Source organism: Coregonus lavaretus, assembly GCF_964263955.1.
Source record: "Coregonus lavaretus genome assembly, chromosome: 2".
Classification (NCBI taxonomy): Eukaryota; Metazoa; Chordata; class Actinopteri; order Salmoniformes; family Salmonidae; genus Coregonus; species Coregonus lavaretus.
Genome location: NC_139989.1, coordinates 2,710,575 through 2,727,451, shown reverse-complemented (window position 1 = coordinate 2,727,451; position 16,877 = coordinate 2,710,575). Strand labels below are relative to the sequence as shown.

At 42.6% G+C, this 16,877-nt stretch overlaps 1 protein-coding gene across 1 annotated transcript in view; it reads left to right on the top strand.

Moving 5' to 3' along the window:
- Positions 1 to 16,307: 16,307 nt before the first annotated feature.
- LOC311103439 (SH2/SH3 adapter protein NCK1-like) overlaps positions 16,308 to 16,877 on the top strand; it is a 121,055-nt gene continuing 120,485 nt past the window's right edge. The window contains exon 1 of the mRNA XM_084145006.1: positions 16,308 to 16,502. The gene's annotated coding sequence lies outside the window, so the exon portion shown is untranslated. The remainder of the gene's footprint in view (positions 16,503 to 16,877) is intronic.

Genomic DNA, 16,877 nt, shown 5'->3' with positions numbered 1-16,877 from the left:
CCACTAACACAGCTGATATAACTAGAGGATTTAGGGAGAAGGGGAGGGGTTCACTAACACAGCTGATATAACCTAGAGGATTTATAGAGAAGGGGGGGAGTTCACTAACAGCTGATATAACCTAGAGGATTTAGGGAGAAGGGGAGGGGTTCACTAACACAGCTGATATAACCTAGAGGATTTAGGGAGAAGGGGAGGGGTCCACTAACACAGCTGATATAACCTAGAGGATTTAGGGAGAAGGGGAGGGGTCCACTAACACAGCTGATATAACCTAGAGGATTTAGGGAGAAGGGGAGGGGTTCACTAACACAGGTGATATAACCTAGAGGATTTAGAGAGAAGGGGAGGGGTCCACTAACACAGCTGATATAACCTAGAGGATTTAGGGAGAAGGGGAGGGGTCCACTAACACAGCTGATATAACCTAGAGGATTTAGGGAGACGGGGAGGGGTCCACTAACACAGCTGATATAACCTAGAGGATTTAGGGAGAAGGGGAGGGTTCCACTAACACAGCTGATATAACCTAGAGGATTTAGGGAGAAGGGGAGGGGTCCACTAACACAGCTGATATAACCTAGAGGATTTAGGGAGAAGGGGAGGGGTTCACTAACACAGGTGATATAACCTAGAGGATTTAGAGAGAAGGGGAGGGGTCCACTAACACAGCTGATATAACCTAGAGGATTTAGGGAGAAGGGGAGGGGTTCACTAACACAGGTGATATAACCTAGAGGATTTAGAGAGAAGGGGAGGGGTCCACTAACACAGCTGATATAACCTAGAGGATTTAGGGAGAAGGGGAGGGGTCCACTAACACAGCTGATATAACCTAGAGGATTTAGGGAGAAGGGGAGGGGTTCACCCACACAGCTGATATAACCTAGAGGATTTAGGGAGAAGGGGGGGGGGGTCCACTAACACAGCTGATATAACCTAGAGGATTTAGGGAGAAGGGGAGGGGTCCACTAACACAGCTGATATAACCTAGAGGATTTAGAGAGAAGGGGAGGGGTCCACTAACACAGCTGATATAACCTAGAGGATTTAGAGAGAAGGGGAGGGGTCCACTAACACAGCTGATATAACCTAGAGGATTTAGGGAGAAGGGGAGGGGTCCACTAACACAGCTGATATAACCTAGAGGATTTAGGGAGAAGGGGAGGGGTCCACTAACACAGCTGATATAACCTAGAGGATTTAGGGAGAAGGGGAGGGGTTCACTAACACAGCTGATATAACCTAGAGGATTTAGGGAGAAGGGGATGTGTCCACTAACACAGCTGATATAACCTAGAGGATTTATAGAGAAGGGGAGGGGTCCACTAACACAGCTGATATAACCTAGAGGATTTAGAGAGAAGGGGTCTCACACTCACACTTGACTTTTGTTTCCCATTTCTTACTAGCGCTGACTTTGCTGATAGCTGCTTTATTGAGGGTGTACTGTGCCTGAGATATGTGGTTGTCCCATCTAGCTATCTTGTCCCATCTAGCTATGCACTAACTGGATAAGAGCATCTGCTAAACGACTAAAATGTAAATGTAAAAGTAGACCATAAAGACCAGGGAGGTTTTCCAATGCTACGCAAAGAAGGGCACCTATTGGTAGATGGTTAAAATGTAATAAAGCAGACAATTAATATCCCTTTGGGGAAGTTATTACACAATGGAAGTGTTTAATTTTTTCATTGACGTACAGTGAGGGGAGAAAAAAAAAGTTTTTGAGAGACAGAATAACAACAAAAAGATCCAGAAAAACGCATGTCAAAAATGTTATAAATTGATTTGCATTTTAATGAGGGAAATAAGTATTTGACCCCTCTGCAAAACATGACTTAGTACTTGGTGGCAAAACCCTTGTTGGCAATCACAGAGGTCAGATGTTTCTTGTAGTTGGCCACCAGGTTTGCACACATCTCAGGAGGGATTTTGTCCCTTTGATGCGGTGAAGTTGTCCTATCCCCTTAGCAGAATAACACCCCCAAAGCATCATGTTTCCACCTCCATGTTTGACGGTGGGGATGGTGTTCTTGGGGTCATAGGCAGCATTCCTCCTCCTCCAAACACGGCGAGTTGAGTTGATGCCAAAGAGCTCCATTTTGGTCTCATCTGACCACAACACTTTCACCCAGTTCTCCTCTGAATCATTCAGATGTTCATTGGCAAACTTCAGACGGGCATGTATATGTGCTTTTTTGAGCAGGGGGACTTTGCGGGCACTGCAGGATTTCAGTCCTTCATGGCGTAGTGTGTTACCAATTGTTTTCTTGGTGACTATGGTCGCAGCTGCCTTGAGATCATTGACAAGATCCTCCCTTGTAGTTCTGGGCTGATTCCTCACCGTTCTCATGATCATTGCAACTCCACGAGGTGAGATCTTGCATGGAGCCCCAGGCCGAGGGAAATTGACAGTTATTTTGTGTTTCTTCCATTTTCGAATAATCGCACCAACTGTTGTCACCTTCTCACCAAACTGCTTGGCGATGGTCTTGTAGCCCATTCCAGCCTTGTGTAGGTCTACAATCTTGTCCCTGACATCCTTGGAGAGCTCTTTGGTCTTTGCCATGGTGGAGAGTTTGGAATCTGACTGATTGATTGCTTCTGTAGACAGGTGTCTTTTATACAGGTAACAAGCTGAGATTAGGAGCACTCCCTTTAAGAGTGTGCTCCTAATCTCAGCTCGTTACCTGTATAAAAGACACCTGGGAGCCAGAAATCTTTCTGATTGAGAGGGGGTCAAATACTTATTTCCCTCATTAAAATGCAAATCAATTTAAAACATTTTTGGCATGCGTTTTTCTGGATCTTTTTGTTGTTATTCTGTCTCTCACTGTTCAAATAAACCTACCATTAAAATTATAGACTGATCATGTCTTTGTCAGTGGGCAAACGTACAAAATCAGCAGGGGATCAAAAATTTTTTTTCCCTCACTGTATATTAATTGATAATAAAACGTGATTTTTTGGAAGAAATGTTTAAAAATGTAAAATCTTCGTAAATTATATCATAAATAGGATTGGTGGAGTTGTCACACATGCAGCTAACAAAAAATATACGGAAATGTCTGCCCTATGCAAAATTACAACCAACTAATTGCAGCATTACCGCAAAAATGGAAGAGGCAAGTGGAAGGGGGAAAAAGTAATTAACTTGTCTGTTGGCCCTGCATTAAAGACCAAAATTGGTTAAAGAAAATTGTGATAAATAAAAATGTATACCAGTTTCATTTAAGGACCAAAAAATTGACAGCTGATATAGATTGCAAAATAGTTAGGAAGATATATTCGATGTACCGACTCCATGGTTTATGAACTGATACACAAAACGACGCAGGATTCAAACCTTAGACTTTTTCAATTGAAACAACCATCCTAGCTCCGCAGATTTTACTGTGAAGAGACAGAATCATTAGATCATTTGTTTTGTTACTGTCCATATGTAGCTTTTTTTTGGTTTCAGGTTCAGGAATGGCTGAAGAATTGTAACATTTACCTGGAGCTAACTCTGCAAATAGCACTGCTGGGTGACTTCAAAAGTCATATTCAATCGATCAATAATATAGTAATACTTTTAGCAAAAATGCTTATTTAATTTATAATCTGTAGAAACTATGAGAATAGTTTTCCGTCATTCCGTCAGTAGAGGATGCCTGGTTGTTCTTTAAAAGTGCTTTCCTCTCCATCTTAAATAAACATGCCTCATTCAAAAAATGCAAAACTAAGAACAGATATAGCCCCTGGTTCTCCTCAAACTTGACTGTCCTTGACTAGCACAAAAACATCCTGTGGCGTATTGCATTAGCATCGAACAGCCCCCGCGATATACAACTTTTCAGGGAAGTCAGGGACCAATATACACAATCAGTTAGGAAAGCAAAGGCTAGCTTTTTCAAAGAGAAATTTGTATTACTAACTCCAAAAAGTTTTGGGACACTGTAAAGTCCATGGAGAATAAGAGCACCTCCTCCCAACTTCCCACTGCACTGAGGCTAGGAAACACTGTCACCACCGATAAATCTACAATAATCGAGAATTTCAACAAGCATTTTGCTACGGCTGGCCATGCTTTCCACCTGGCTACCACTACCCCGGCCACCAGCTCTGCACCCTCCGCTGCAACTTGCCCATGCCCCTCCCGCTTCTCCTTCACACAAATTCAGACAGCTGATGTTCTGAAAGAGCTGAAAAATCTGGACACCTACAAATCAGCTGGGCTAGACAATCTGGACCCTTTCTTTCTAAAATTAGCCGCCGAAATTGTCGCAACCCCTATTACTAGCCTGTTCAACCTCTCTTTCGTAACGTCTGAGATCCCCAGAGATTGGAAAGCTGCCGCGGTCATCCCCCTCTTCAAAGGGGGTGACACTCTAGATCCAAACTGTTACAGACCTAAATCCATCCTGCCCTGCCTTTCGAAAGTATTTGAAAGCCAAGTTAACAAACAGATCACCGACCATTTCGAATCCCACCGTACCTTCTCCGCTATGCAATCCGGTTTCCGAGCTGGTCATGGGTGCACCTCAGCCACGCTCAAGGTCCTAAACGATATTATAACTGCGATCGATAAAAGACAGTACTGCGCAGCCGTCTTCATCGACCTGGCCAAGGCTTTCGACTCTGTCAACCAACGCATTCTTATTGGCAGACTAAATAGCCTTGGTTTCTCTAATGACTGCCTCGCCTGGTTCACTAACTACTTCTCAGATAGAGTTCAATGTGTCAAATCAGAGGGCCTGTTGTCTGGACCTCTGGCCGTCTCTATGGGGGTGCCACAGGGTTCAATTCTCGGGCCGACTCTATTCTCTGTGTATATCAATGATGTCGCTCTTGCTGCTGGTGAGGCTCGGATCCACCTCTATGCGGACGACACCATTTTGTATACATCTGGCCATTGGACACTGTGTTAACAAACCTTCAAACGAGCTCCAAACGAGCTTCAACGCCTTACAACACTCCTTCCGTAGCCTCCAACTGCTCTTAAACACTAGTAAAACGGAATGCATGCTCTTCAACCGAACGCTGCTTGCACCCGCCCACCCGACTAGAATCACTACTCTCGGCGGGTCTGACCTAGAGTATGTGGACAACTACAAATACCTAGGTGTCTGGTTAGACTGTAAACTCTCCTTCCAGACTCACATTAAGCATCTCCAATCAAAAGTTAGATCTAGAATCGGCTTCCTATTTCGCAACAAAGCCTCCTTCACTCATGCTGCCAAACATGCCCTCGTAAAACTGACTATCCTACCGATCCTTGACTTCGGCGATGTCATTTACAAAATAGCCTCCAACACTCTACTCAGCAAATTGGATGTAGTCTATCACAGTGCCATCCGTTTTGTCACCAAAGCCCCATATACTACCCACCATTGTGACCAGTACGCTCTTGTTGGCTGGCCCTCACTACATATTCATCGCCAAACCCACTGGCTCCAGGTCATCTATAAATCACTGATAGGCAAATCCCCGCCTTATCTTAGCTCATTGGTCACCATAGCAACACCCACCCGTAGTCTGCGGTCCAGCAGGTATATCTCACTGGTCATCCCCAAAGCCAACACCTCCTTTGGCCGCCATTCCTTCCAGTTCTCTGCTGCCAATGACTGGAACTAACTGCAAAAATCTCTGAAGCTGGAGACTCTTATCTCCCTCACTAACTTTAAGCATCAGTTGTCAGAGCAGCTTACCGATCACTGCACCTGTACACAGCCCATCTGAAATTAGCCCACCCAACTACCTCATCCCCATATTGTTATTTATTTTGCTCATTTGCACCCCAGTATCTGTCACATCCTGGCCTTAGTTATCTTTGTTTCATTTATATTTTAGTTAGGTCAGGGTGTGACATGGTGAAGTATGTGTTTTGGTTTGTCTAGGGGTTTGTAAGTTTATGGGGTAGTGTCTTGTCTAGGTGTTTGTATGTTGATGGCTGCCTAGATTGGTTCTCAATTGGAGACAGCTGTGGTTTATTGTCTCTAATTGGGAGCCATATTTAAGGCAGCCATGGGCATCATATGTTTGTGGGTAATTGTCTATGTTGAACGTTTGTTGCTTGTCTGTGCACTTACGTTATTTAGCTTCACGGTCGTTTGTTGTTTTGTAAGTTTTGGATAGTGTTCGGTTTCGTGGTTTCTCTCTTCCAAAATAAAGAGATGTATTTTGCACACGCTGCGCCTTGGTCCTCCATTATGCTTGACGATCGTGACAGTATCTCTATTTGCACATCATCTTTTGTACATCTATCACTCCAGTGTTAATACTAAATTGTAACTATTTTTGCACTACGGCCTATTTATTTATTGCTGTATATTTGACTTCATGTTCTCAACCTGGTGAAATAAAAAAATAAATTTAGAAAGGTTCAGAACTTTTGTGAAACATCACAGCACAGTTGAAAAATATAATAATAATAATAATAATAATATATGGCAAATAGAAATCCAATATGGATGGTGTTCAGAGATAGATGGGAGGGGTTGAAGGTAGCTGAAGGATGGGACTAAAAACAAACAAAAGATTACTATTGTAAAATATACTGTGTCCATAAAATGTATATAGTTTGTATAAGCTGGAAGTAGAAGCCCAAGTGTTGTTGTCCATTAGTTTACTCCAATTAGGGGAGGGGTGGTAGGGTTAGGGGAAAACATATATAATTAACCAAAAATTACATTAATATATATATATATATATATACAGTGGGGGAAAAAAGTATTTAGTCAGCCACCAATTGTGCAAGTTCTCCCACTTAAAAAGATGAGAGAGGCCTGTAATTTTCATCATAGGTACACGTCAACTATGACAGACAAAATGAGAAAAAAAAATCCAGAAAATCACATTGTAGGATTTTTAATGAATTTATTTGCAAATTATGGTGGAAAATAAGTATTTGGTCACCTACAAACAAGCAAGATTTCTGACTCTCACAGACCTGTAACTTCTTCTTTAAGAGGCTCCTCTGTCCTCCACTCGTTACCTGTATTAATGGCACCTGTTTGAACTTGTTATCAGTATAAAAGACACCTGTCCAGAACCTCAAACAGTCACACTCCAATCTCCACTATGGCCAAGACCAAAGAGCTGTCAAAGGACACCAGAAACAAAATTGTAGACCTGCACCAGGCTGGGAAGACTGAATCTGCAATAGGTAAGCAGCTTGGTTTGAAGAAATCAACTGTGGGAGCAATTATTAGGAAATGGAAGACATACAAGACCACTGATAATCTCCCTAGATCTGGGGCTCCACACAAGATCTCACCCCGTAGGGACAAAATGATCACAAGAACGGTGAGCAAAAATCCCAGAACCACACGGGGGGACCTAGTGAATGACCTGCAGAGAGCTGGGACCAAAGTAACAAAGCCTACCATCAGTAACACACTACGCCGCCAGGGATTGAAATCCTGCAGTGCCAGACGTGTCCCCCTGCTTAAGCCAGTACATGTCCAGGCCCGTCTGAAGTTTGCCAGAGTGCATTTGGATGATCCAGAAGAGGATTGGGAGAATGTCATATGGTCAGATGAAACCAAAATAGAACTTTTTGGTAAAAACTCAACTCGTCGTGTTTGGAGGACAAAGAATGCTGAGTTGCATCCAAAGAACACCATACCTACTGTGAAGCATGGGGGTGGAAACATCATGCTTTGGGGCTGTTTTTCTGCAAAGGGACCAGGATGACTGATCCGTGTAAAGGAAAGAATGAATGGGGCCATGTATCGTGAGATTTTGAGTGAAAACCTCCTTCCATCAACAAGGGCATTGAAGATGAAACGTGGCTGGGTCTTTCAGCATGACAATGATCCCAAACACACTGCCCGGGCAACAAAGGAGTGGCTTTGTAAGAAGCATTTCAAGGTCCTGGAGTGGCCTAGCCAGTCTCCAGATCTCAACCCCATAGAAAATCTTTGGAGGGAGTTGAAAGTCCGTGTTGCCCAGCGACAGCCCCAAAACATCACTGCTCTAGAGGAGATCTGCATGGAGGAATGGGCCAAAATAGTAGCAACAGTGTGTGAAAACCTTGTGAAGACTTACAGAAAACGTTTGACCTGTGTCATTGCCAACAAAGGGTATATAACAAAGTATTGAGAAACTTTTGTTATTGACCAAATACTTATTTTCCACCATAATTTGCAAATAAATTCATTAAAAATCCTACAATGTGATTTTCTGGATTTTTTTTCTCATTTTGTCTGTCATAGTTGACGTGTACCTATGATGAAAATTACAGGCCTCTCTCATCTTTTTAAGTGGGAGAACTTGCACAATTGGTGACTGACTAAATACTTTTTTTCCCCACTGTATATGGGGGATTGGAAATGATGCAGACAGTTACATTGATGGACGCCACAATCTATCTGCAATATTAAAGCTGATCTACCTCCTAAAAAATACAAATTATACTGCAAAAAATGTGTCAAAACAATTAACACTTTGTATTCAGGACAAAAAGTTATGTTTGGTGCAAATCCAATACAACACATTACTGAATACCACTCTCCATATTTTCAGGCATAGTGGTGGCTGCATCATGTTATGGGTATGCTTGTAATCGTTAAGGACTGGGGAGTTTGAAGGTAGCTGAAGGATGGGATTAAAAACAAACAAAAGATAACTATTGTAAAATATACTAAATAAAATAAATATACTGTGTTCGTAAAATGTATATAGTAGGTATAAACTGGATGTAGAAGCCTAAGTGTTGTTGTCCATTAGTTTACTCCAATTAGGGGAGAGGTGGTAGGGTAGACCAAAAATTACATTAATATATATACAGTGGGGGGAAAAAGTATTTAGTCAGCCACCAATTGTGCAAGTTCTCCCACTTAAAAAGATGATAGAGGCCTGTAATTTTCATCATAGGTACACGTCAACTATGACAGACAAAATGAGGAAAAAAAATCCAGAAAATCACATTGTAGGATTTGTAATGAATTTATTTGCAAATTATGGTGTAATTGTAATCGTTAAGGACTGGGGAGTTTTTCAGGATTATTCTATTTTTTTTAATGTATGAATCTGTTATTCAATGCATTTCTATGGGCTAATAGCAGTAAGGCCACATTCAAAAATATATATATATTTAACCTTTCAGTTCAGAACAAATTCTTATTTACAACGACGGACTACCCCGGCCAATTGTGCGCTGCCCTATGGGACTCCCAATCACGGTGGATTGAGATACAGCCTGGAATCGAACCTCTCGGTCTGTAGTGACGCCTTTAGCACTGAAATGCAGTGCAGTAGACCACTGCGCCACTCGGGAGCCCTAATTCAATGTGACTTCCACAAGTCTGGTTCATCCTTGGGAGCAATTTCCAAATGCCTGAAGGTACCACGTTCATCTGTACAAACAATAGTACGCAAGTATAAACACCATGGGACCACGCAGCCGTCATACCGCTCAGGAAGGAGACGCGTTCTGTCTCCTAGAGATGAACGTACTTTGGTGCGAAAAGTGCAAATCAATCCCACAACAACAGCAAAGGACCTTGTGAAGATGCTGGAGGAAACAGGTAAAAAAGTATCTATATCCACAGTAAAACATGTTATATATCGACATAACCTGAAAGGCCGCTCAGCAAGGAAGAAGCCACTGCCATAAAAAAAACCAGACTACGGTTTGCAAATGCACATGGGACAAAGATTGTACTTTTTGGAGAAATGTCCTCTGGTCTGGTGAAACAAAAATAAAACTGTTTGGCCATAATGACCATCGTTATGTTTGGAGGAAAAAGGGGTTGCTTGCAAGCCGAAGAACACCATCCCAACCGTGAAGCATGGGGGTGGCAGCATCATGCTGTGGGGGTGCTTTGCTGCAGAAGGAACTGGTGCACTTCACAAAATAGATGGCATCATGAGGAAGGAAAATTATGTGGATATATTGAAGCAACATCTCAAGACATAAGTCAGGAAGTTAAAACTTGGTCACAAATGGGTCTTCCAAATGGACAATGACCCCAAGCATACTTCCAAAGTTGTGGCAAAATGGCTTAAGGAAAACAAAGTCAAGGTATTGTCCATCACAAAGCCCTGACCTCAATCCTATAGAAAAGTTGTGGGCAGAACTGAAAAAGCGTGTGCGAGCAAGGAGGCCTACAAACCTGACTCAGTTACACCAGCTCTGTCAGGAGGAATGGGCCAAAATTCACCCAACTTATTGTGGGAAAGCTTGTGGAAGGCTACCCAAAACGTTTGATCCAAGTTAAACAATTTAAAGGCAATGTTACCAAATACTAATTGAGTGTATGTAAACTTCTGACCCCCTGGGAATGTGATTAAAGAAATAAAAGCTGAAATAAATCACTCTCTCTACTATTATTTTGACATTTCACATTCTTAAAATAAAGTGGTGATCCTAACTGACCTAAGACAGGGAATTTTTACTAGGATTAAATGTCAGGAATTGTGAAAAACTGAGTTTAAATATATTTGTCTAAGGTGTATGTAAACTTCCGACTTCCAACTGTATGTGTTTCCCTTGTTTATGTGATGCTGATGCTGACATGTCATACTCTTTCTGGCCAGACAGCATCAGATACATGGGTTTCATATAGTAAGACAGAGGGGCGCTGTTTAGCTCGCTCGGATGCTTTCTCTGGTGAGATTGTTTCATCCACTTGCGAATTGAAGGAAAGTTGCCCTGTTCGAATGCTGGAGTTATTTTGGAAGAATGTGCGACGGTAACCTACTTTTTGAAGTAATTTGTTTGAAATCCATGATCTCGCCATCCCGGTTGACAACTCCGTTGTGTCCTCCTCCCAGAGTGCAAAGAGCCTTGGCGTGACCCTGGACAACACCCTGTCGTTCTCCGCTAACATCAAGGCGGTGACCCGATCCTGTAGGTTCATGCTCTACAACATTCGGAGAGTACGACCCTGCCTTACACAGAAAGCGGCACAGGTCCTAATCCAGGCACTTGTCATCTCCCGTCTGGATTACTGCAACTCGCTGTTGGCTGGGCTCCCTGTCTGTGCCATTAAACCCCTACAACTCATCCAGAACGCCGCAGCCCGCCTGGTGTTCAACCTTCCCAAGTTCTCGCACGTCACCCCGCTCCTCTGCACACTCCACTGGCTTCCAGTTGAAGCTCGCATCTGCTACAAGACCATGGTGCTTGCCTACGGAGCTGTGAGGGGAACGGCACCTCCGTACCTTCAGGCTCTGATCAGTCCCTACACCCAACGAGGGCATTGCGTTCATCCACGTCTGGCCTGCTGGATCCCCTACCTCTATGGAAGCACAGTTCCCGCTCAGCCCAGTCAAAACTATTCGCTGCTCTGGCACCCCAATGGTGGAACAAGCTCCCTCACGACGCCAGGACAGTGGAGTCACTCACCACCTTCCGGAGACACTTGAAACCCCACCTCTTTAAGGAATACCTGGGATAGGATAAAGTAATCCTTCTACCCCCCCTTACCCCACCCCAAAAAATAAATACAAAAACAAACAGAAATAAACATTTAAAAAAAATAATAATTGTAAAGTGGTTGTCCCACTGGCTATAAGGTGAATGTAAGTGGCTCTGGATAAGAGCGTCTGCTAAATGACGAAAATGTAAATGTAAAATCAGATAAACATCATGACTGGTTGTGTTCATGGCAAATCAATAGGTATTACATTTTTACAGCTAAATTACGTCTTTACTGTAAAACCCATTAAAAAATGGGAGGGGTGGTGGGGGGGCTCAGACAGGCCTCTGCCTGGGGCCTCCAAATCACTAAATCTGCCCCTGGTTGTGTGAGAGCAACCATTTTGTGACCCTGCGGTTTTGAAGAAGTGTTTGGGGTGTGGTTGGATTGCGGCTAGATGGTATACAGCCTGGGTTTTATAGCAAATACTTAATTTATCTGTAAAAATGTATTACCTTTGCATGTTTTGAGTCGCGTCAGTGAGAATTTTAGCTAACCCTAACCCTTTTCCTAACCGTAACCTAATTCTCCTAACCGACTATGTTCATTCTCCTAACCTGCTGGATACATTCTCCTAACCTGCTATGAAAAGTAAATTCTGTCCGTAGCAGTATACCATCTAGTCGAGTTTTTCTGAGTAGGTATGTTTGTTCCTGTATGTTTATTTGTTTGACAATATTCATGTCACGCCCTGGCTCTGGGGACTCTGAAATGTTGAGCCAGGGTGTGTAGTTTCTGTGTTATATTTTCTATGTTGATGTTCTAGATCGTTTAGATCTATGTTGGCGAGGGTGGTTCCCAATCAGAGGCAGCTGTAGCTCGTTGCAGCCTGTTTGGCACTGTCGGTGTGGGATCTTGTTCCGTTAAGGTTTGTTTTGTGTAACCTTAAGACGTCACGTTTCGTTTGTTTGTTGTTTTGTCGTGAGTTAAGTACTTAATCAAATGTACGCTTATCACGCTTCTCCTTGGTCCGTATCTTACCATAATAACCATAATATGCCATTTAGCAGACGCTTTTATCCAAAGCGACTTACAGTCATGCGTGCATACATTTTTTGTTTATGGGTGGTCCCGGGGATCGAACCCACTACCTTGGCGTTACAAGCGCCGTGCTCTACCAGCTGAGCTACAGAGGACCATAAACGATCGTGACAATTCATAATGTTTGATTATTTTGTTAAGTTACGCCACTACAATAATGCATTTAGTTTTCAGTTGGTTGTGTTTGGAGTAAAGTATTTTCTATGGGCGTATCATTGTTAGGCACGCAATACCTTGCTGGGTGGAGTATACACCCACTATTAAGTACTGATACATGACTCAGTAAGTAGGCCACTGGGCCCTATAGGCAATGCTAAAGAATGTGAAAGCAGAGAATTGGCTGGGTTCTTTGCCTGACAGAATATTACAGAGAATGGCCCCCAGTCATTGGTCGGGCTGACGACCGGATGGAGGGGTGTGTTGAGCCCAGCAGGATGCAATCTGTTTCCTGCTTAAACAGATGGACCTACTGTACCCCAGGGGCGGACATAGTGATTTAGAGGCCCCAAGCAGAAGCCAGCCTGAGGCGTGGGTTTTTTAGTAAAGACATAATTATATTGTAAAAATGTATTACCTTTTAATGGGCTATGAACACAACCAGTCATGATGTTTTCATCTGATTGTCAAACAAATCACTTCAAAAAGTAGGTTACCTTCGCACATTCTTCCAAAAATAATTCCAGCATTCGAACGGTCTCTTCACACCCGCCAACTTTCCATCAATTCACAAGTGGCTGAAGCAATCAGAGAAAGCATCCGAGCGAGCTAAACAGCGCCCCTCTGTCTTACTACATGAAGCCCATGTATCTGATTCTGTCTGGTCAGAAAGAGTATGGCATGCCAGCATCAGCATCAGATCAACATGGGCTACACATACTGTATATGTCATCTGCCTCCACGATGATGGCAGTATAATCAGCAGCACCTGTCTTTTTACTAAATACATGTGTATTGTATCCCCCCTACAGTCTATGGAATACGAAGCTAGCCTCGTGCAGAACCAGGCTTCCCTACTACGGGTAAGGCTGGGGAAGTTCATGGCAGAAAAATTGCTAAATAGGGTGGAGACCCGGCAGCACTTTGCACAACTGCCAAATGCTTTGCCAAGCATCGCAGGTATGCAGACAAACTTCTCAATCGAATGTGTAGAATAAATAGCCATTGCAGAAATACAGCAGAGACCAGTAAGCCTAGCACTGCAAGATTACCATAGACATACAGTGGGGGGAAAAAGTATTTAGTCAGCCACCAATTGTGCATGTTCTCCCACTTAAAAAGATGAGAGAGGCCTGTAATTTTCATCATAGGTACACGTCAACTATGACAGACAAAATGAGGAAAAAAAATCCTGAAAATCACATTGTAGGATTTTTTATGAATTTATTTGCAAATTATGGTGGAAAATAAGTATTTGGTCAATAACAAAAGTTTCTCAATACTTTGTTATATACCCTTTGTTGGCAATGACACAGGTCAAACGTTTTCTGTAAGTCTTCACAAGGTTTTCACACACTGTTGCTGGTATTTTGGCCCATTCCTCCATGCAGATCTCCTCTAGAGCAGTGATGTTTTGGGGCTGTCGCTGGGCAACACAGACTTTCAACTCCCTCCAAAGATTTTCTATGGGGTTGAGATCTGGAGACTGGCTAGGCCACTCCAGGACCTTGAAATGCTTCTTACGAAGCCACTCCTTCGTTGCCCGGGCGGTGTGTTTGGGATCATTGTCATGCTGAAAGACCCAGCCACGTTTCATCTTCAATGCCCTTGCTGATGGAAGGAGGTTTTCACTCAAAATCTCACGATACATGGCCCCATTCATTCTTTCCTTTACACGGATCAGTCGTCCTGGTCCCTTTGCAGAAAAACAGCCCCAAAGCATGATGTTTCCACCCCCATGCTTCACAGTAGGTATGGTGTTCTTTGGATGCAACTCAGCATTCTTTGTCCTCCAAACACGACGAGTTGAGTTTTTACCAAAAAGTTATATTTTGGTTTCATCTGACCATATGACATTCTCCCAATCCTCTTCTGGATCATCCAAATGCACTCTAGCAAACTTCAGACGGGCCTGGACATGTACTGGCTTAAGCAGGGGGACACGTCTTGCACTGCAGGATTTGAGTCCCTGGCGGCGTAGTGTGTTACTGATGGTAGGCTTTGTTACTTTGTTCCCAGCTCTCTGCAGGTCATTCACTAGGTCCCCCCGTGTGGTTCTGGGATTTTTGCTCACCGTTCTTGTGATCATTTTGACCCCACGGGGTGAGATCTTGCGTGGAGCCCCAGATCGAGGGAGATTATCAGTGGTCTTGTATGTCTTCCATTTCCTAATAATTGCTCCCACAGTTGATTTCTTCAAACCAAGCTGCTTACCTATTGCAGATTCAGTCTTCCCAGCCTGGTGCAGGTCTACAATTTTGTTTCTGGTGTCCTTTGACAGCTCTTTGGTCTTGGCCATAGTGGAGTTTGGAGTGTGACTGTTTGAGGTTGTGGACAGGTGTCTTTTATACTGATAACAAGTTCAAACAGGTGCCATTAATACAGGTAACGAGTGGAGGACAGAGGAGCCTCTTATAGAAGAAGTTACAGGTCTGTGAGAGCCAGAAATCTTGCTTGTTTGTAGGTGACCAAAAACGTATTTTCCACCATAATTTGCAAATAAATTCATTAAAAATCCTACAATGTGATTTTCTGGGAAAAAAAATCTAATTTTGTCTGTCATAGTTGACGTGTACCTATGATGAAAATTACAGGCCTCTCTCATCTTTTTAAGTGGGAGAACTTGCACAATTGGTGGCTGACTAAATACTTTTTCCCCCCACTGTAGACATGCCAGTATAGTCTTGTCAAGACAGGACCATAGAATGCCATGGTGGTCAAAGAATGCCCTCTTCTACAGCAGTAATCCACTATCAGACTTCTAGTTGGACAACCTGCCAATTACAGTAATTGATGAATTAATCATTGATTAATTTATTTCAGAGAAATAATGCTGTTGATGTAAACTCCTAGGCTAATAGATGCTGGTAACACATTTACCCTTACTGATGCTACGTACTCTGTAGTGGTGGAAAAAGTACCCAATATCATACTTGAGTAAAAGTAAAGATACCTTAATAGAAAATGACTCAAGTAAAAGTGAAAGTCACCCAGTAAAATACAACTCGAGTAAAAGTATATGAAGTACTTGGTTTTAAATATACGTAAGTATCAAAAGTAAATGTAATTACTAAAATATACTTAAGTATCAAAAGTAAAAGTATAAATCATTTCAATTCTTATATTAAGCAAACCAAATGGTACGATTTTTTAAATTAATTTTTTATTTACGGATAGTCAGGGGCACACCAACACATAATTTACAAACCAAGCATTTGTGTTTGGTGAGTCCGACAGATCAGAGGCAGTAGGGATGACCAGGGATGTTCTCTTGATAAATTAGACAATTTTCCTGTCCTGCTAAGCATTAAAAATGGAATGAGTAAAAATTGAAAATGTATCGAGTAAAAAGTACATTATTTTCTTTAGGAATGTAGCGAAGTAAAACATGAGTAAATAGTAAAATAAAGTACAGATACCTAAAAAAAACTACTTAAGTAGTACTTTAAAGTATTTTTACTTAAGTACTTTACACCACTGTCTATATGAGAGCACATTTGGCAATACAAATATACATTTGTCTGATGGAAAATAAACATTTCATATCATTGGGATTGGTGCGGTGGACCCAGTTTGATTGACACTGACATCGTCCAATAAAAATACGAAATGTCCCCTTAGACAACCAATAGGAACGGTGCGTCGTGAACAGGGTGGGAACAACTCTGAGAGCTAGCTCTGAGGGAAGCTAGCTAGCTGTTTCCAAAAAGCCATATGATAACAGCCAGCAAGCCAAGTTGTGAAAGGTTATCTCAGCAAGCTAGGGTTTTTTGGGGTCCTAGCTAGCCACCATCCATCTCCACGGGCGTTTCAAATTCCCCTTTTTCGGTATAATATGGTAATTTCATCAAGCGAAAAAGGACAGGTACGGCCGATCAGCTACTAAGTTCGCAGGTAAGAAGCCCAGATGGATCCGTGATGTTCATTATTGCCAGCGTTTTAATTAGCTTCGCCAACTAGCCTGTTATGGTCTAACGGTAGCTGGCTGGGTAGCTAGATAGGTATGTTAGCTACAAATCTCTGACCTCAAATCTGGAATAGAGGCACAGCCTGACAATAACATACACTCCTTATTTAACGTTGTAGCTAAACGCTGAGAAATAGCATCTCGTTTAGCTACACACCAACGCTTACTTCACAAGCTAACTAACTGGCTAACGTTAGTGTTAGCCATCTAGCTAGCTCGTCGAGCCAGGGTACCGACGGGTTAGCTTGGCTGGCTTTGATTGTTGCTGTCTCACGGATTCAGTTTCATGCAATACCCTCAGT